This window comes from Meriones unguiculatus, chromosome 6 (assembly GCF_030254825.1).
Source record: "Meriones unguiculatus strain TT.TT164.6M chromosome 6, Bangor_MerUng_6.1, whole genome shotgun sequence".
NCBI classification, from domain to species: Eukaryota; Metazoa; Chordata; class Mammalia; order Rodentia; family Muridae; genus Meriones; species Meriones unguiculatus.
The window spans coordinates 15,232,445-15,254,579 of NC_083354.1; the positions used below are offsets into that span (position 1 = coordinate 15,232,445).

The 22,135-nt window shown below is 42.3% G+C and overlaps 1 protein-coding gene across 3 annotated transcripts in view; it reads left to right on the forward strand.

Moving 5' to 3' along the window:
- Nucleotides 1-22,135, forward strand: part of Unc13c (unc-13 homolog C) — a 483,555-nt gene that overhangs the window by 341,600 nt on the left and 119,820 nt on the right. The window lies entirely within an intron of this gene.

A 22,135-nucleotide genomic window follows, 5' to 3' on the forward strand; every position in this document is an offset into this window, starting at 1 on the left:
TTACTACATGGTAGGAGATGAAGGTCACAAAGAATTGAAAAGTTCTGAAGAAAAGATTTTTTTTTCAACAGACCACCCAAGCTGAAAAATCATGGTATGTGTTTCACCTGTAGAGATGTGCAGAGACATGAACAGTCTGTGGGAACTTTTCCCCCATATGAACCACACCTGAGGATGGCAGAACAGTGCTGTTCTAGGTATTTGTCTCCATAGACTTGGAGATAATACTTCTAAAGTGTGGTTAAAGTGTGGCCAGCACTCACACAGGGCCAATAGGAAGACTTTTCACCAGGATCTCAGCGCTCAGCAAGTGTAAACCAAACAGTGGAGACTTAGGCCAACTATGTCTATAAATGTTGTCTGAGATTCACATCTACACACAGAGGTTGTGATGGGACCACCAACTGACATCCAGCCTTGAACACGAAGCAATGTAGAAACCTTCTTCAGACACAATCAGCAAGCATGTAGTGATCCAGGGAGCACTAAGTGACTCCACCCTCCTCAGCGTGAGGTAGTACAAAAGGACATTAGCCACAGTCCTTTCTTTCAGCAAGACTCTGAAGGAGAATTGCAAGCACTGCTGTGGGCAGACAGTTGCCATATGGAGAGGGCAGAGCTGATAGCCATGGGGGTTTGGAGACACTTCTCAGTCAGACTTGAGGTAGAAACAACACGGCTTCAACACGGCTTCAACACGGCTTCCAAGGAGCTGTCAGTGAGGAACGTTTCCTTGACAAAGACCTGAATAAGAAAGAGGAGCAAAAACTCCCCAGGTAAATGACAACACAGAAACAGAGTCACAGCATGGAGCATTTGAAAAAAGAAAATTCAGCGCATAGCAAGAAATAAGTGTAGAGAGTCTGGTGGGGATGAGTTTACAGGTCCCAGCGGGTCACACACGGAACTTAACTGTATTGAGAGAAATGGAAAGGAAGGGCCTGTCTTTCTCAGATGCAGCTTAGAAAAGTGTTTAGCCATTTTGGAAGATTCACTGATGGAGTAGGACCAACCCAGGGTCCATGCTCCTTGACCCGTCGCTTTTCAGCTTTGCTAAAATGTAAACGATGCCGTCAAAAAGAACACTCAGATGTTCTCCTTACTTGACAAATGAGGTACATACATGGTCATTTACAAGTTAGCTTTCTGGTAAACCAGAGTCTGCCTCTCACAATCAGAGAACTTTTATCTAATTCTTAAAATCACGTCAGCACTGCTCACAGGTACAGATTCCTTAGTATGAATGAAGTCTTTCTTTTATAACATGTGACTGACCCATCCAACTCCCTCATCTCTCCCACCTCCAACTGCATGCTTTATAACACTCTAATTTAACTCTTTAGGATCTGAAATCACTCATAAAAGTCAGATGAACAACCACCAGCCTTTTAGCAACTAAGATCCCCCAAGCAGCTTTGGTTTTCATGGGCCCATTCCCTGCCCTCTCCAAGAAGGCCTCCTTGAGTTCCATTTGGACATCTAAAATGTTCCAGGGTCAGCAGTGAAGTCTCTGTTCCCCCTCCCCTTTCCCCCTCCCCTGCTTCTTCTCCATGCTTCCTGTTGTAGCTCTTGGCACAATGTCCCTCTAGTGACCTAAGCCGATCGAGTAAGGTCAGCAAGGATTCCTTCTTGTCTTCATCATTCTCCATCATGGCTATCCTCTTGCCTGGGATTCTCGTCCTCCTAGTCTTTTCTCACAACCACACAAGATGTTTCTAGTGTTACACCCTCAGATGAAACTTCCTCTAACACAGTAGTATATCTATATGGTCTACAACAAACTACAGAAATTACTCCACAACTGCTTAATGGAGCAATAGAAACAGCTATGAAGGACAAGCCCGTCTGTGGTCTTGGACATGCTGATCATTTTGTTTACCTGACCTTACCTATACAACCAGAGGAGAACATTTTCTCAAAGGATCAGGGGAAGATGGCTCTACCCATACTCCAGAGGAACCGATGGTTTAGATTCATTTCAAGGTAACACCGTCTGCCTATAGGTTCCCATGTTTGCCGGTACAGAAACTTCCTAAAATCTATTCGGTTGTTGACCTTATTACATACCCTTCATTATCAACTTGACACACCCTTGAGTTATCTGAGAGGAGAAGCCTCTATTGAGGAATTACCTCCGTCTGACTGGCCTGTGGGCATGTCTGTGGAGGATTGTCTTGATGGCAATTTGAGATGGTGGGGAGGTCAGCCCACTGTAGGCAGCGCTATCCCTAGGCCTGTGGTCCTAGGCTATTGAATTATAAGCCTGAATTATAAGCCTGTGAATCAGCCAGCAAGCAATATTCAGGCTGCCATGACTTCCCTCAGTAATGGACTGTGATGTCAAAGTATAAGCCAAATAAACCCTTTCCTACTTTCAGTTGCTTTTGATCAGAATGTTTTACCACCACAACAGAAGGGAAACTAGAGCAAATATCTTTACTTAAAAAGAAGTACCAAGTCAGGTACAGTGGTCCATCCCTTTAACGCCAGCACTCAGGAGGTAGAGGCGGACAGATCCCTGTGAGTGTGAGGCCAGTCTGGTCTGCATAGCAAGTTCCAGGACAAAATGTGCCACATAATGAGACCCTGTCTCAATAAACAAACAAACAAACAAACAACATTTTTGGACAAGTAAATACAGTATGTGTCCAAAAAGACATCAGATTCCCAGAAGAGGACATCAGATTTCCAGCAGCAACTGGAGTTACAGGTAGCTGTGAGCTGAATTCATGCTCTGGAAGAGCTGAGCACTCTCTCTGACCCTAAAATGAGTCTTCAGCATTCCTTGCAAGCTCTTCAAGACAGTGCTAATGGAAGGAGAATGTTTCAGTCACCATACAAAGAATGAAACACTCTCCAGGATTTCCAAGAGTCTCCTTCAGGGGTCAGTTAACAGTGAAGGAAGATATGTGACAATCTGGCACTCTCTCTTCCCTTTTTTTCGTTTCAACCGAATAAATGTTTTCAAGAAGCATCCCCACCTCCTTCTTATGTAGCATGAATAACGATTAGCAGAGAAAAACACGCACTAAAAGTCTCTCAAGAATTGAAGGTGTATATTTAAGCATAGTTCTCAGGCAGCCTCTTTTGCATGTTGCTATTCTGCCTGTTTGTCTCATAAAACACTGTTAAAATTAATTGACTGTGGAGCACTGCTTCAAGCCACTGACCTAGACTGGCCGTGTTGTTCTTACATAATTTGCCCTGTGGTCAAAGCGTCTGAGTAGGACTGGTGAGTAGCTCAGATGGAGTTGGGGCAACAAAACAGAGCTGGCTAGGACCTAAGGACTGGCTGCTTCAGGAAACAGCCTTTTATCTTTTCTACATGAACTCACGAGCTTCTCATTAAAAGATAAAGCTGCTTTATCCCCGTCTTTGCTCAGCTTGTTTGAGGCAATGTATTTTGTGTTCCTGGTTGGCACAAATCACCTTTCAAATTCAATATTGCAATCATTGATGTAACTGCTGAAGATATAATGCCTCTTGAGTGGAGCCTGGTACCAGAATGCTCTGACAGTCCTGACAAAACACTGGACTTAAGCACTATGACGGAGGAACAGTTTGTCTTGACTCATATTCTAAAGGATTTAGGCCATGGTGCAAGCATGATAAAGCAGAATACTCAAATCATAACTGCCAGGACGCAGAGGGAGAAAATGTTGGAGCTGGCTGGCCTTCTTCCCCACCTTCACGGTTGGTCTCGCCTGCCTTCTTAATCCTCTCTGGGAAAACCCTTGGGAGCATGACTAGAGGTCTCCCTATCCCGGCCTCTGCTTCAATCCTGTCAGCCAAAGTTAAGCATCACAAGAAAGCCCAGGGAAAGAAGTACAGGGAGAAGATGGTGTTCAGATGAGAAGTCTGACCTCATGCTCTAATGCAGAGTTTCTTCTGATCGTCTCCCGAGACTGCAGCCAGGGCCAGCTTTGATCTGGGGCTCTCCCACTCTGTGTTCACTTCAGTTTGCTGTAGTTTGTTACACTTACCAATCCTTACTTTCCACATTTCCATACAGACTGAAATCCTAAAGCTAAAGCATTGAAAACAGAATGGCAGACAAGCAAGGGAGTGAGGGAAAGAGGTGCCCGGCAGTTAATACATACTCAACAAATATTAATTATTGATAACCTTAACCAGCATGGTTTAGGGAGCAAGAACTTGAAAGAAAATCATCATGTCAATCATCCAGAAGCCTCAGTATTCATGTTACCGAAACGTTCAACCAGTCAGAAAATCAATGGAAAACATGTTTGTCGTTGCATTAGTTAAACCTGGCTGCATTGGAGATTCTTAAATCTGGATACTTTCTCTTTGGTGCAAACAGACCTGTTTCTTCAAAGTTCTTTTTAAGAGTCAAAGATAGAAGTCAGATATTAGGGCCCAGGTGTCAGGGCAGGAAGTGGATGGCAAATATTAGGGTTCATATGTTAGGGTGTTAGGGGACCTGGCATTAAGAGTTAGACATTAAGGTCTAATGTTCAGGGTAAGGTGTTAGGGGCCAGATGTTTGGGAAGGTCCACAGGACTAAAGTAGTTTGTAGACAGCAATTATATGAAAGACTGCTTAGGATTCCTTAAAATACTGATTGTTAAAGAGATTGTAGCTGAGCTTCAAGTCATATTGGAAGGTGTGTCCATATTTGAGATTGATAAGAGTGAGGGACACATGACTGGAAACATTCTCATATCAGTGCTTGAACTAGGGGCTGAAGGGATCATACCCAAGGTCCTGTGCCTGATCCTTAGTATGAGAGAGAGAGACAGACAGAGATTAAGAAAAAGAAATCAGTTTATCGAAAAACTATTGGACTAGCCAGCATTGGAATTATAAATGCACAAGGCAGTCAGCTTTCCCCTGGCTTTAGTCTCCTTGATCAAGGTTGTTCACTTTCAGTCTGTGTAGGGACCACATGGGCACCTCATTATAATGCAGCTCCTGGGTGAATGGGCTTGCTTGAGCTTGGAGGGGCTGTTCTTCATCTCTGCATCATGAAGTGATAGTGAGGGGTCTGGGTAGCAGTGATCCTCAACAGTGCAGCTGAAAGTGAAGGCTGAGATTTACCATTGTGTCTCAATCGCCAATGACTGTGGTCAACTCCTTAGGTACTCATTGGATGTTACAGGCTGTTGAGGCTTCTTGGAGTGGCCTTTCAGGTTTTCAGCATCATGTACTGTATGTACATTTTCCTTCAACTTATAAACAACTGCATGATCCATACGTTCTGAAGGTGCTTGTTCCCCTATCATCTATGTTGGCTAATTTCTGGGAGGAAGCTTCTTTTCAAACCCTGTTACAATTATTATTATCTGTTCCCCAAAATATAGCTCTCAGGTCACTTAAAGAACTTACCTATATTGCTGTTGGCCTTCTGATCACAGAGATAACAAAGTCAGGAAGAGATGGTCATCTTTGTCTTGCTAACCTTGGAAAGAGTACCATGGTGTCCCATAAGGTTTCCTGGTTTCTCCTCCAAGATTCTCCTATCTGGTCTAGCTCATGTTAGTAATATCATAGCTTCTATAACTCTGGTTTGCTTTCTAATCCTCAGGATAACCACCTAATACACAACAATCCACTCTACAGTAGCAGGAATCACAGAACATACAGTAAAACTCCCTTTATGGGATAAAGCTAACTTGCAGCCATCAAACAGATACCACAGGCTGGCCAATAAAATCCACTGTCAGGTTATACAGTCTTAATACCTAAAAACATCTATTAAATACTCTTTGGCAGGGATGCAGAGATGGCTTCGTCATGAAGAGTCTTGCTGCTCTTGCAGAGAACCAAAGTTTGATTCCAAGCACTCACATTGGGCAGCTCCCAGGCACCAGTAACTCTAGCTTCGGAGGCTCTGATAGATACCTTACTCTGTCTTCTGCAGACACCTGCACTCACAGGCACGCATATATATCCATAAATACAAATTCCATAAATACAAATAAAATTGTTACCTGAAAATAAAATCCCCAGTGTCATTTGATGGTAAACTAAAGATCCATGAGAGTGGGTATTGGGTAGATCAGTGTCTTCAGACCTCCTGCTCTTGCTAGTTTGGATATTTCTTCCCTCATGTCACTTCCTTCTACTGCCTTCCCTTCAGCACCTAAAAGCACTCAGGGCCTCCCAGACATACAGCCATTTGGAACGCTGTGGTGTAGACGAACTGAAATACACATAAGTAGGGCAAAGTACAGTACAGTGAGTGAGGGCATCTGCATGAAAATAAACAGAAGCCAAAAGGGTGACTCAATGGACACTATCACCGTCCGTTTCTCACCTTTTAAACAGTTCTCAGGATCAGAGAGACTTGAGTCATCCTTGCTTTCAAGGAAAGCACGAGGATCAATTCAACTGCCTGCACTTGGGAACATGCCACCTTCACACAGCAGATTCTTTTCACACTATCCTCCTCTGAAAGTTTCCGGAATTTCCGTGTCCTCCCTCCTGCTTTCCTATCCTCTTCGTAATGAAACCCAAGCTGCTTGCTTTGTGTCTGGAGTAGGCAGGATAAACAATGTGTGTGATAAACGCAGTGACTATCAATGAAGACGTTTGCCCTTCAGGTCACAGGAAAGCAAAACGAACATCTGTGAGGGCCTGCGACACTGCTGTCCACCTTTAACTGGCCACCATTCACCTTACTGTCTGCTTCAGGGAAAGATAGTTAAAATATTATGACCTGCATGATATGCTGAGCTCCTTTGATAGACATAAGAGTAAATACATGATTTAACCCGTTTTCTCTAGGTCCAAATGAAAAGATAATTAAACAGCAAAAGCAAAAGTAAACTGCTGGCTTAGACTATGAATGTGCCTCTCACTAGCAGCATAAGCAAGTCCTTTTGTTGAACAGCCCCTTGTGTTCCAAAATTAAGTGAAGTAGCCTATGAATCTCTGCTTTCCATATTGGTGAGTTTTGCAGAATCTCGAGTAAATAGAACTCAGTTTCCAGAGCCCCAGCTCCACGGACCTGGCAGGTCCCACATTGCCCATTCAGATATTTTCTTTGCCATGGGGTCAATATACGAAGAGTCCATGAAGGTCTAGGTGGATGTTTCTCCTCTGCCTGTCAGGCTGTAACAGTAAAATTCTAGTTCTGGTTCCCATCTTCCACTTGGTTTTAAAATAAAGAGCAGCGAGCAGCGACGGCGCGGGGTTTTGTGTGATGTCTTGTTCAGCTGATATCCCTGGCAGCTCTACTCTTTTCTGAAGCGAAATGGAGGAGGAGTGGATCTGGGGGGAAGAGGAGGTGGTGGGGGAGACTGGAAGGAGTGGAGGGAGAAGAAATTGCAATCGGGATGTAATGTACGAGTGAGGAATAAATTATGTGTGTGTGTGAGTGTGTTACGTCTATATATACATAAGTGTGTATGTGTAGAGTGTGGGAAGCCATACCTTACTAATTCTGCAATGCTTTATTGGTCATGCAGTTCAGTGGTCCACAAGGAAGGGAATGCTGCAGCTGTCAGCATCTTTGCTCCGTGTATTCCTTCTGCCTTGCCACTGTTTCTGGACCCACAGAAATCCACAAACAAATTACTTCTCTTCTGCCTCCAAAATGTTATCCGCCCCCCTTCCTTCCTCTCCTCCGTCAAGCTAGTACCAGCTACAGCATCTCCACTCTGCTCTCTCCAGATCGCCTGAGTGGTTAGCACACTTCCATTTCCTACCGTTCAGCAATGCATTAGCTCCCGGCATTGCGGATTGACAGCCATCAATTTCAGTCAGGTCAGGTCCAACCCCCGCTTCCTTTTTCCTTGCACAGGCTGAACTGGAACTTCCTAAGCAGCCTAGGAGGGATGTGAACCCTGCCTCGGCCTTCCAAGTGCTTGGCTTACAGGCTCTTACCCAGTGTGCAGCTCTGCCTTCTCCTCTCACGCAGACACAGCATAACGCAAACGATACATAACCGGTTACTAACCAATACTAGTATTTTAAATATTCACTCGTCTTTTAGTTATTGCTTGTAATTGAATCCCACTCGAATTCATTGCTTTCTGATTAAAAACATATTACATTTTTGTGTATTTACTTCATGTGTGTGTGCTGAGGCTGGAGGGCAGGTTGCAGGAGTTCGTTTTCTCTTTCCACCATGGGGGTTATGGAGCTTGAACCCAGGTCAGCAGGCTCGGCAGCAAGCACCGTTCATTACTCAGGGAGCCATCTTGCCAGCCCGCCTTTTCATCTACTGGTTCTCATTCTTTATCTCTATGGGAACTTGATACTGGAGCTGTGAAGGCAATGCAGTGATGGTATTGGTATTCTGCCCTTTCTTTGATCGATTTCCATTCGCCTATGGAGACTAGTGTAGAATCAACCCAGGAGTCTCAAGAGTGAAAACATCATGTTCTTCTGAACAAATGTAATAGAAGAGATGTAGATATTAAAATTGAGTTTTAATAGCACTTTCTCTTACATTGTTTAAAATGAGATGCAGATGACATACTGAAGTGTATGTCAATAAAACATTTTATTGCCAAAATAATATGACAAGTTGTGAGTATAAATACAGGAACAAGTGTATAATTGACCTTCAAATCAGTTTTAAAAGCATACCTTCCAGACTTGAATATATTTAGCTAGAAAACAGTCTTGAATATAAGAAATGGAAGTCTCAGATTCAACGTTTGCTGTTTTATAAATGAGGAAAAAAGTAAGCCTCTTCATATACCGCCTTTAAGACACGGTTTGTTAACTTTTATTTTGCTCAATTTGGAATGCCCATGCCTTGTTGCATCTGGTTTTTACATTGTGCAAATGTCATGTCTTGATATCCCACCTCCATTTCCCGTGGACTTCGGGAAATACCTTGACATCTTAGGGGAGAAAGGGACTAAGGTGGCTTTCAATTCCAAGTCCCAGTCCATCCTGTCAGGGAAATCACAGTAGCGAGACCTTGGAGCGGCCAGTGAGAGGGGAGAGAAATAAGTTATTTCGGGCTCGCTGGCTGGCTTGCTGCCTGTACTCGGCTTACCGCCCTCCACTCTCACACAGTCCCAGACCCTCGGGCCAGGGAGTGCTGCTGCCCACATTCAAGATGGGTCTTAAGACCTCAGTTAATACAATTAGAAAAAAATACCCCACAGACATTCCCAAGGCCAACTTGATCAAGACAATTTCAAACTGAGACTGCTTCTCCCCGGGCTATCATAGGTTGTATCAAGTTGGCAATGAAAACTAATCCATCACATTTGGTTAATACTTGATTAACCAAACCAGGCTGGCATCGATCTCAAATCTGTAGATAATTTGTGTAAAAATGTAAGTAACTGTTAGAAGTTGACTATCAATCTCTTCCATCTTCTTTGTATTGAGTCATTTTACTTACAAGTTTAGACTTTTTTTTTTGAATGTGCTCATTTCTCATGCTCATTAGAATATTAAGCTGTCCAACATTTTATGAAGTAATTCAGTATTCAACAGGACTCACAGAAATTAAGGTGCCCAGAGGTTAAATGGCTTGTCAGACCTCATTTCCTATGCCAAGTCAAAAGTGTGAAGAGTTATCTTGTTTAAATTTGCACTAACTGAATAAAACTGTTTGCATGGGGATTTGAATTTCATTTCCTGTCCATTACAGGGAAGACACAACCCGTGAGGTTAACAGCTGCTCTCAATGTTCATTATAAGCTAAGAATGTTGGGAAGCAGGATGAGTACGCTGGGCGGCAGAGAACACTTGTCCATCTCTGATCTAGCTCCAAGGGGAGGAAATGACATTTGGTAACTGTATTCACAAGTGTCACTGGGGGAACAGGTGTGCTTGGGTTTAGACCAATCTTGCCCGCTTAGCGAGGTACACTTCCTGTGGGAATTGCAGATAGAATAAATCGTATCACAAGTTCTCTTTGAAGAAATACTGGGCTGAGCGATGCTGTTAAAGGAGGTCCCATTTTTATAAAGTGTTGGTTTCCGATTACCTTTACAAATGAAGCAATTTGGGGAAACTCTACCCATCGTGGAAGATTGCAGGCCAAGTATTAGGTTTGGGCTTTTATTTCGGTGAATGCTTGCTTTTGTTAGTTTTGTTATGATTTTTTTTTTAATTTTTAATCATTTTTTTTAAATTACCCATATGTAAGCGTATGTGCCTCGGTTCACATGAGTGCAGGCGGTCACAGAAGCTAAAGGTAGGAGATCCTTAGAAGCTGGCATTACAGGCTGTCGTGAACGGCCTGCCGAGGGAGCTGGAAATTGAACTCCAGCCCTCGGCCAGTGCAGTGCATTCTCCTAATGCTGAGTTATCTCTCCAGACACCGATTTTTATTAGAGTTTTGTCTTTAAAAAAAAAATACAAAAGTAGATGCTCCCTGGAGTATGTGTGTGTGTCTGCCTGTTTGTCTGTCTGTGCATGCTCACCTTCGTGAATTTATGTGACACATTGTATACAGTTGCCTGTGGAGGCCAGAAGCAGGTACGACCGAATCCTCTGGAGCTGGAGTTACAGGTGGTTATGAACCTGGAAACATGGCAGCTGGGAACCAAACCTGGTTTTCCTACAAGAGCAGGAAGTGCCCTTAACCAGTAAAGTGTCTCTGCAGCACCACTGACTGTTAATCTTAAATTCCGTAAATTACCCCCCTGGGCATAGTAGACTTTTTGAGAGTTCAGAAGATCCTCTCTTCTCGGTAACTGTAGCTCTTAGATGTAATTACACAGTTTGGTAAGTAAGAGGGGCTCACGAATAAAGTAGAAGAAACTGCGGAAACCGCTAATGGCGTTCAGACCCTGTGACTTTCTAGCTTCACTGCCGCTAAGCGTAAGCCATTCTGTGAGTTGTCAGTTCAAAGCCAGTTTCAAAACTATTCTTAAGCTGTCAGTTGATCTATGGTTTGTTATTCAATATACCAAATGGTGACAAAAAAAAAGTTACCTATTCAGTTGGCCACTCAGTGTGCTAACGTAAAATAGATAATCCGAGTTAAGTACTCTCATAAATATTCTAGACAAAAAACAAAAAAACAAAAAACAAAGACAGAAACTGGGTCCTTGAGAAGGTCATTGTTTAACTGGGAACCAGGAACTAGCCAAATATTCACAATTATTCAGGCAGATGTGAGCAGAGTAACTTCTGAGAAAGATGAGACGAGGCTTGGTGGAAACGGCTATTCTATCTTGTCAATAAATGCAGAGAAATGTCCCCCAAGGAATTACTTTTGGTAACAGATGTGCTGAACAAGCAGGAGAGAGATGACAGTTAGAAAGGGATGGGGATGAGCTATTTTAATTCACAAAATGCAAAGCAGCTAATGCATTGCAAAATATTTGTCTTTAAACTACTCATTTTAAATACCAGACTGATCCTGTAGATGAAATTTGGAGTTTATGTTTCTCTGATGGCTGCCTGCCATTTGCTTATTTGTTTTGTGCGCATGTGTGTTCACCTGCTTGGTGTCTGCCAGAAAACCCATGTCCCTCCTCATTATAAAACCAGCTTCTCCCTTAGACAACGGCTCCTACTGGTCACCATTTAGCATCTACTGTTTTTCCTGCTGGCGAGTCCCCAGAATGTCCCAGAAGAGGAAACACACATCCATCTTTAGCTCTTTTATTATGCTCATGATATTTTAGTCACGAAACACTTTCTGGCTGGCAGGCTTGACATACATATTCAGCAGCATCTAAATATTGTTGTTGCCTCTATTATATAAGCAGAAAAAAAATAAGCCCTCTACTCAACAGATGGCTCCAAAATTTATAAAACTTATAATTCTCAAAACATTTGGGGGGTTTTGTAATAAAAAAAAAGTCCAAGTTAGTCTTACAAGTGATTTTATTGCTCACATAACAGCTCCTGCCTCCTCCACTTCCTTTTTTTTTTTCCTAGCCTTATTACATAGGGCTCAGCCATTCCCAGAAGTCAGGCATCAGGGAAAGTTTTCTTGTGGAGAAGTTTATCAGGAGAAAGCCTTGCTGGGATCTCTGTTAAAGGTTATCCAAGACATGAGTGAGTTCAGTCAGCCTTGGGACTGATGAAGTAGTCAGGTTGTGGCTAGGAATTGAATTCCCGTCCTTAGACTCTGTAGTAGTCTCACTCCTGCATTCCACCTTATACATTTGTGATTAGAACTGACGTGTAAAGCCTACGTCATTAAACACAGTTTGAGTAGGAAACTTGTAAGGTACATGGTGGGGGTGGGGAGAAAGTAAATTTACTTTAATTGACAGCAGAAAACAGTATGTTAATTTAAATGGTAGGAATGGATGTGTTCATAAGAGAAAAACTGGTAAGTTTCAAGTGACCTCCTGCTGAGCTCTTAGGCCATATGATGGGACTGCTTTTAGTTAAAGCCCTCAGACTCTCCCAGGTGAGGGGAATAATGTCGCATTACAACCCAGCCGGTGTGGGCGTCTGAGGTCAGATTGCCCAGTCAAGGGCTGGAGCTGCACAGAATGTCTGAATTGTGCAGAGCCTGTGTCGAAATAAATCCCCTGCATGTGTTTCTTCATGACCCTGACACTTCTTCAAAAAAAAAGAAAGGGATTCCAATGTAAAAGCCATCTGTTTGCTTTTCTTCTAGAAAAGAAAAAAAAATCCCTCATGTCTATAATTGAACTGAGACCTAAATGTAGACATTTCTCGTTTCTAAGACACTGTGCTTACCGAGAGTAAGCATGCGTATTTTAAGAACACAGACTTTAAATGAAGATTGACTGCTCTATAGTCTAGTCAGCATACGGGGTCCTCATTCTCAGTTCCTAGATTTGCATAGTCACAATCTCAATGTGATACTGTTTCCTTAGAGGTGCACACGCCTTGCTTTGATGCACGCTACACGTTTTCAAACCCTTGGGCTGCTTATGAGCCACATGTTTTAGAGATTGAACTGTCCTCTATTGACAGCCGACTTGGGTAACATTTCTAGATGTTGCCAGAACTTCAAGAAGGTGTCCATTCTCCAAAGCCTTTCTTCCTCCATCTCGTGTGGCTTCAGAGTGTCGTCATTATGGTCCTGGGTCTCCCTCAGATTCCCAAGTCAGGCTGTGTGCTCCTCCTGCCCTCACTCCTAAGATGATGGCAAAGCTTTGTCCATTCCCACTTCCGTATTTCTCTCTTTCTTTTGCCTCTCACACCTAAAGGTCCAGAGCACACACCATCTCCATGGAAACCTTAGTTAGGTGGTGGACCTTAGAGGCTGCCTCACTCCCATCTGTACATACTCAAAACTTCCCTCTCCACCAGGGGAAATTTCTCTCAAAATGCTTCACTGAAGCTTCATTCATAGGAACACCAATTTCAACATTGTTTAAATGAACTATTAGCCAGTCTTCACGAAGGAGCCAGCAACACGGTGTCACTGCTCCTCAGGGAACATGAAGACTCCTACACCTTGACGTTTGTCTTTAGACATAAGAAATCCAAAGTCTGAATGAACACCTATGAAATGGATTCCTAACCTTCAGGGAACATGGGACCTGCTCCATAACTGGTCAGATATGCAATTATGCTACTCAATTCTAATGCATAAAATCCAAGTTCACCATGATCCTTTCATCCTACTTTCTAGTGTTGTATACAAAAATAGCATTTTTTTTATTGAGAATAATTTTTAAGACAATATATTCTGATCATGGTTTCCCCTCCCCCAACTGTTACCAGGTCTTCCCCACCTCCCCACCCAGCCATCTCTACTCTCTCTCTGTCTCACTCTCTCTCTCTCTCACTCTCTCTCTCTCTCACTCTCTCTCTCTCTCTTTTAGAAAACAAACAGGCAAATAAAAAAACAAACCAGAAGTATATATTTTAAAAAGAAAATTCCCAGGAAACACACACAAAAGAAAACACAAATTTAGAAACTATAATGCACAAGGAGAAGACCAATAAGTAAAAAAAATGTCCAAACAAAGCATTGGGAGACAGAAAGTCTACAAAAATACCATTGAGTTCATCTTGTGTTGTCCATCTACTGCTAGGCACGGGGCCTGCCCTTAATGGGGTTAATATTCGCAGGGGGATTCCACTGAAGATGAAGTTTCCATTTGCAAATGGTTGTCATTTGGAGATAGCTTCTTGGTTAGGAATGAGAGCACATGCCCACTTCCTCCTCTTACCACTGGGACCTGTCTGGCTTGAACCTGTGTCAACCTGTGCTTGTGGCCACAGTCTCTGTGACTTCATATGTGCACCGAGCCTATTGTGTCTGAAATACACTGCTTCCTTGGTGTCCTTCATCGCGTCTGGCTCTCCTCATCTTTCTGCCACCTCTTGTGCGTGGTTCCATGAGCACTGAGGGGAGGGGCTCGGTGAAGACATCCCGTTTAGGACTGAGTATCCCAAAGTCTCTGGCTCTCGGCACATTGTTCAGTGTGGCCTCCACGTTCCCATCTACTGCAAGGAAAGTTGTCTTTGATGATGATGTCTAAGCAAGACACTGATCTATGGGTATGGTAGAATGTCTTTAGGAGTCATTCCTCCTGAATGTGCCCAATCTCATTTACAAATGGAGGTTTCTATGATGGTAACACTGACATTGGTGGATTTCAGCATTGTGTCTGCACTTTGGATGACCCTGGTGTGTTCATCATTGCATAATAATGCAATGAGCTGTAATTGTCCTTATTTTCACTGCTTCCTGTTTTTGGATGATCGGGTTGTTAGCATTCTTTAAGGTGTGACAGATAATGCTGCAATAGAGGCATACTTGTATTTTGGGTTTTTTCCCCCTATTTTGTTTATACCTTTGGGTGAATTACTGGGAATTACTGACTCAAAGAAGATAAATGCTGTATGCCTTTTAGGACTCACTGCCAAATTATTTCCCAGTGTTTTCAAGTTTGCACACTGCCATAAGCAATAGATGGCTGTTCTTTCAGCATGGCACTGGCTGAACAGAACACTATAATGACTTTAAGTTTGCTGTTATGACAAAATTGAAGCTCCTGGCTTAGACTCGGAATTTATGTTGGAACTGAGGAATTGAGCACCTGCTTTATGTGTGTTGACTGATTTTATTTCTTCCTATTCTTTTCATTTTGTTCTTGCCCTTCATCGTTGTTCTTCAATTCATTCAATACTGTTTGAAGTGTAGGTTTATATGGATTATTTGCAAAATTCAGATTCTCGTTTTTCAAATATTTCCCCACATATAATATTTTTCTCAAGGCACTCTCCATTAGATTTGCATTATTTTTGTTGTAGAGGTTTACTGTGTTGGATAATCTGTCTCTATTTTGATTCATTTAGCTTAAGTGTTATCCAGGAGAATAATCTATTAGTCTAAAATTTTATTTGTGTATGTACTGTGCTAATTCTCTAATCCCTCTGGTCTTCATTGTGGTAATGAAAACAACACTCTTTATGCAAGCATGAGGACCTATGTTTGGATCTCCAGAACCCATAAAAAAAAAAAAGATGTAATTGGTTGTAACCCCAGAGCTGGGGTTTTGGGGGATGAAGGCAGGAGAATCATGGGGGTTCACTCACTCCTAACCTAGCTCCCAGTTCAGTGAGAAACCCTATCACAAGGGGAAAAGACAAGAGAATCATAGATCAGGTCTGTGAAGAGACACCATGACTATGACAGCTCGTACAAAGGAAAACGTTTCATTGGGACTGGCTTACAGTTTCAGAGGTTTAATCCATCATCGTCATAGCAAGAAGCAGGGCGACATGCAGGAAGACATGGTGCTCAAGAAGGAGCTGAGAGTTCTCCATCTTGATCTGAGGCAGCCGAAGGAGACTGTACCACTAGGCCTAGCTTGAGCATATAATTAATTGCCGTGTGCCTCCAGGGCAACACACTTCCTCCAGCAAGGTCACATCTCATAGTATTGCCACTATGGGCGAAGTATTCAAACACATGAGTTTATGGGGGGGGGGTTGCTATTCAAACCACCACACCTCCTAATACACACAGGCATGGACATCCACAGACATATATGTATACAGATCACACAAGAAAAAGCCTAGCAGTTGAAGGTGTATGACAAATATGATCTGTGATCACGGTAGCAACATCTCGGCTACATGAGGAGGAAGAAACTGAGGGTGGAGGGGGGAACCTTTCACATGGATACAAGAGAGGAATGAATGTGATACAGGGTAGCAGGGTGTCTTTGAGAGCAATGGAGCCTTTCTCAGCTAGGTTGTACCTAGCTCAAGAGGGAATGTGGAGGAAAAGTAGAAGGTGGAATCAGAGTACTGAGCATTAGATCTGTCATTTGCATGGCTGTTGTATTTTGTCAGTCACACACACAGCTACACACAATAATATATATATTAACAAACCCCTCATGAAAAATAGTACTGAAGTTACAATTAAACATTTCATATAGCCGAATGAACACTTTTTACTGTGGTTTTCTATATATCTTCTACCATTCATGAACTGTGCACTATTTTCTGATAGCCTGTCTATCTTTCTTGGATTTTATTAAAATTTGCTGTATTTTTACCTATTCTCTTTTGTTTTGTTTTTTCTCTTTTTCTTTTTTTTAATTTTAATTTAATTTTATTAATTACAGTTTATTCACTTTGTATCCCAGCTGTAGTCCCCTACCCCCTCCCAATTCTACCCTCCTTCCCTCTTCTTCTTCTATGCCCCTCTTCCAGTCCAATGATAGGTGAGGTCCTCCTCCCCATCCAGCTGACCCTAACCTATCAGGTCTCATCAGGACTGGCTGTGTTGTCTTCCTCTGTGGCCTGATAGGGCTGCTCCCCTGTCAGGGGGAGGTGAGCAAAAAGCCAGACACTGAGTTCATGTCAGAGAAGGCCCCTGTTCCCCTTACTAGGGAACCCACTTGGACACTCAGCTGCCATGGGCTACATCTGTGCAGAGGTTTGAGGTTATCTCTATGCATGGTCCTTGGTTAGAGTATCAGTCTCACAAAAGACCCCTGGGCCCATATTTTTTGGTTCTGGGTTTCTCTCCTTCTGGAGCTCCTGTCCCCTCCAGGTCCTTCTATCTCCCCCTTCTTTCATAAGAATCCCTGAACTCTGCCCAAAGTTCAGCTCTGATTCTCAGCATCTTCTTTGATACCCTGCTGGGTAGAGTCTTTCAGAGGCCCTCTGTGGTAGGCTCTTGTCCTGTTCCCTGTTTTTTCCCTCTTCCAATGTCCATCCCGTTCGCCTTTTGGAATGAAGATTGACCATCTTACTTAGGGTCCTCCTTCTTGATTAGCTTCCTTAAAAGTACAGATTTTAGTATGTTTATCCTATATTATATGTTTAATATCCACTTATAAGTGAGTATATACTGTGTGTGTCTTTCTGCTTCTGGGATAGCTCACTCAGGATATGATTTTTTTTTCTAGTTCCCACCATTTGCCTGCAAAATTCATGATTTCCTTGTTTTTAATTGCTGAGTAGTATTCCATTGTATAAATGTACCGTAGTTTCTCTTTTCTATTTTCAACAGTTGAAAATTTCCTGCATGCATATAATGTGTTTTGATCAAATTCACCTTCTCCCCCTCCCCTCTGACTCTTCTCTGTTCCGTTTCCCTCCCAACTGCACTTGCACTCTCTCAAACTCATAGCGTCCACGCAGCTGTACCTGTGCGTGCACGGTCTAGGGTTCACAGAAATCAGAAGCAGGCAGGCATGGTGGGGCTAGATTTCAAGGGAAGGGCAGAGAATGCAGGTGGAATGAGGAGCAAGGGGGGCAGGCAAGAAAAAAGAGGAAATAGTAAAAGGGCGGAGGATAGGATTCAGGTGGAAGATGGAATATTGGGAGAAACAACCAACATAAAGCTCTTTGAGAAAGCCACAAAAAGTGTGTGGAAGCTTTCTAAAATATGTAATGTATTTAGCTTTTCTTGGCTATTTTCAAGAAAAAACTTGCCCTGAGCCATTCTTAAAAATAAACATTATAATATATTTAATTATAATGTGATTATAAACATTAACCATATGAAGCTGAGAATATTTTTTTCAAGGTCTGTAACGAATTGAGTTGGTATTTTGATGGGAATTGCGTTGAATCTGTACAAAGATTCTCAGCTTCATATGGAGAAACAAAAAACCCAGAATCTCCAAAACAATGCTGTACAACAACAGATCATCTGGAGGTATTTCCATCCCCGATCTCAAGCTGTACTACAGAGCAATAGTAATAAAAAACTGTATACTATTGGCATAGAAACAGAAAGGAGGATCAATGGAACCGCATAGAAGACCCAGAAATAAACCCACACACCTATGAATACTCGATTTTTGACAAAGAAGCCAAAACCATTCAATGGAAAAAACACAGCATCTTCAACAAATGGTGCTGGTCCAACTGGATGTCTACATGCAGAAAAATGAAAATAGATCCATATTTATCACCCTGCACAAAACTAAAATCCAAGTGGATCAAAGACCTCAACATAAAACCAGATACTCTAAATCTGTTAGAAGAAAAAGTGGGGAAGAGCCTAGAACTCATTGGCACAGGAGACAACTTCCTGAACAGAACACCAATAGCACAGGCTCTAAGAGCAGCAATCAATAAATGGGACCTCATGAAACTGAAAAGCTACTGTAAAGCAAAGGACACCATCATCAAAACAAAATGACTGCCGACAGATTGGGAAAGAATCTTCACTAACCCTTTATCTGACAGAGGACTAATATCCAGTATATACAAAGAACTAAAGAAGCTGAAAAGCAGCAAACCAAGTAATCCAATCAAAAAATGGGGAACAGAGCTAAACAGAGAATTCTCGACAGAGAAATATCGAATGGCAGAGAAACACTTAAAGAAATGCTCAACCTCATTAGCCATTAGGGAAATGCAAATCAAAATGACCCTGAGATTTCACCTTACACCCATCAGAATGGCCAAGATGAAAAACTCAAGGGACAACACATGATGGAGAGGTTGTGGAGAAAGGGGAACCCTCCTCCACTGCTGGTGGGAACGTAAACTGGTACAACCACTTTGGAAGTCTATCTGGCCCTTTCTCAGACAATTAGGAATAGTGCATCCTCAAGACCCAGCTATACCACTGCTAGGTATATACCCAAAATTTGCTCAAGTACACAACAGGGATATTTGCTCAACCATGTTTATAGCAGCTTTATTTGTAATAGCCAGAACCTGGAAACAACCCAGATGTCCATCAACGGAGGAGTGGATACAGAAATTGTGGTATTTTTACACAATGGAATACTACACAGCAATCAAAAAGGAGGAAATCATGAAATTTGCAGGCAAATGGTGGGATCTAGAAAAGATCATTCTGAGTAAAATATCTCAGAAGGAGAAAGACAAACACGGTATATACTCACTTATATAGACCTATAAGATATGATAAACATAATGAAATCTATACACCTTAAAATAATAATCAAGAGAGCAGACACGTGGTAAGATGATCAATCCTCATTTAGAAAAACAGATGGGATGTGCATTAAATGTATGACAGGAGTCTACCGCAGAAGGCATCTGAAAGACTCTACCTAGCAGTGTTTCAAAGCAGACACTAAGACTCATAACCAAACCTTTGGCAGAGTGCAGGGAATCATATGAAAGAAGGGGAATTAGGGGGAAAGGATAGGAGCCCCACAAGGACCAAATATATCTGGGCACAGGGGTCTTTTCTGAGACTGACATTCAACCAAGGACCATGTATGGATATAACCTAGAACCTCGGCTCAGATGTAGCCCGTGGTAGCTCAGTAACCAATTGGTTTCCCATAGTAAGGGGAACAAGGGCTATTTCTGACAGGAACTCAATGGCTGGCTCTTTGACCTCCCCACCTCCCAAGGGAGGAGCAGTCCTGCTAGGCTACAGAGGAGGACTTTGCAGCCAGTCCTGAAGATACCTGATAAAACAGGATCAGATGAATGGGGAGGAGGTCCCCCCTATCAGTGGACTTGGAAAGGGGCACGGTGGAGATGAGGGAGGGAGGGTGGGAGTGGGAGGGAATGAGGGAGCAGGATACAGCTGGAATACAGAGTTAATAAAATGTAACTAATAAGAAAAAAATAAAATTAAAAAATAAGTAAACATTAATCATAATTTATTGTGATTGTTATAATTTAATTATAAATATTAACTATAATATATTTAACATTAAGTTGTGATAATGTTGGTTAATTAGTAATTGTAGCTATTAATTATATATCTTAATGTAAATATTATAAAATTTAATATATTTACCAGTTGACTTTTAAATAGAACAGAACAAGAAAATTTGAACACAGGGAACTTCCCAGAGACTCATACTCCAACCAAGTACCAGGCATGGAGATAACCTAGAACCCCTGCACAGATGTAGCCCATGGCAGTTCAGTGTCCAAGTGGGTTCCATAGTAATGGGAACAGGGACTGCCTCTAACATAAACTGATTGGTCTGCTCTTTGATCACCTCCCCCTGGGGGGGAGCAGCCTTACCAGGCCACAGAAGATGACAATGCAGCCACTTCTGATGAGAACTGATAGACTAAGATCAGAAAGAAGGAGAGGAGAACCTCCCCTATTAGTGAACTTGGGGAGGGAGCAGCTTATGGGGGAATACAAAATGAATAAAGTGTAATTAATAAAAGTTAAATAAAAAATTAAAAAAATAGAACATAAGATCGATAAGTATGATTGTTTATCAATTAAACTTAATTTTTGTCTTCTACAAGATAAAAATTCATTGCACTTGAACTAAATATACTTTTGAAAATTGCATAGCACAAGGAAAGGGTATTCTTAAGCAGAAGAAGATTGAAATTAATCAAAATGTCATTTGAATAACAAGAAATGAGAGATTTACAATTTTAGTAGGGATCATGCATGTAGGGGGTGTGTCACTTCTGAAACTGGGATTGTGCAGTGGAGAATGAGAGGAAGTTAGTGTGACTTCGGGAAGCACAGAATCTGGTTGAGTACTTCCCTGAGGAAAGGTATTCGGGATTCGGACTACTTACTATGTATAACATCGGCATGAAATGACAGTAACTGGTGAGTTAGGAAAACTTGCAGGTAAATTTAAGGAATATAGTGACTACGGCTGAAACTAGGTGAACTGGAAATGTGTTGAAGACAAAGGAAAACATAGTCAATAAGAATGTTTAAAATTAGGAATGAGGATGAAGAATGTTTAAAAATAGGGATGAGGATGATTCCAAAAATGTGGTCAAGTTGTAGCACTTTAACATGACAAATTCTCCGGTGTCAGAACTGGGGCACACCCTGAGGATCTGGTTTGGGGTCTGACTCAGAAATACACAGAGGTGTGGTAGCAGAACAGGGCAAGGAGTTCGGGGAGGGAAGTATCAGCAGGAAGTGATGCCACAGAGAGCTTAATTATCATCCCCTAAATCAGTGATTCTCATCCTGTGGGTTTTGATTCCCCAAAACACAGATATTTACACTACAGTTATGAAGTAGCAGTGAAAATAATTTTATGGTTTGGGGGGGGGTGTCATCACAACGTGAGGAACGGTATTAAAGGGTAGCAGCATAAGGAAGATTGAGAACCACTGTTATGAATCCTCATGAAACTCGGATTGTTTCTAGAAAAGTCCAAACTTCAGTACACAAAACATCAGCTGAGATTTTCTTTGAAATACATTTGGCCTTGGACTGAACAGGTTCCTCAGTGGTTAAGAGTCCTGTTGCAGCCATGATCATTCAGGCCTTTACAGCCATTGAAGCAGGACATTCTCCCCAAGCATGGTTGGATACCATAAAAAGCTAAAAGGATACGCTCAGGATGCGAGGCTAAGCACTGCACTCAGGGTCAGCAGCTTTCGACCCAGAGAAGAGCATGTCTGATTGCATGCGGGTTGATGCCCCAGGTCCCGCCTCTGAGAAAAAGGTATCGGACGGGTCTGATGCTCTTTGGGTGGATGACACCTAAATGAACATCAGTACAAAGTCCCAATTTATTTCTAATATCAGAGATCAGACCTCTACTCTTGCCTGATGGTCTAAAACAAAAAGGGGGAACTGTAGAGAGCTGCGGAATGCTATGCCTTAAAGATGGAGCTGGTTTCCGCCTTCCACCTTCCCGATGGTGAGTGCTCTCTGTCACGAACAATTCCACATTTGGCTAAGGCTGAGGATCTGGCTTGCTTCCATGTATGTGGACCTATCTGCATTGCCCACATGGCACGCCTGGGTTGGCTACCCAGAGGCTATTTAAGCTGTGGGCTGGCTTTCCCCAGGGTCCGAGGATTGTTCAAGGTTCCTGAATAAACTGCATTGAAAAAAAAAAAA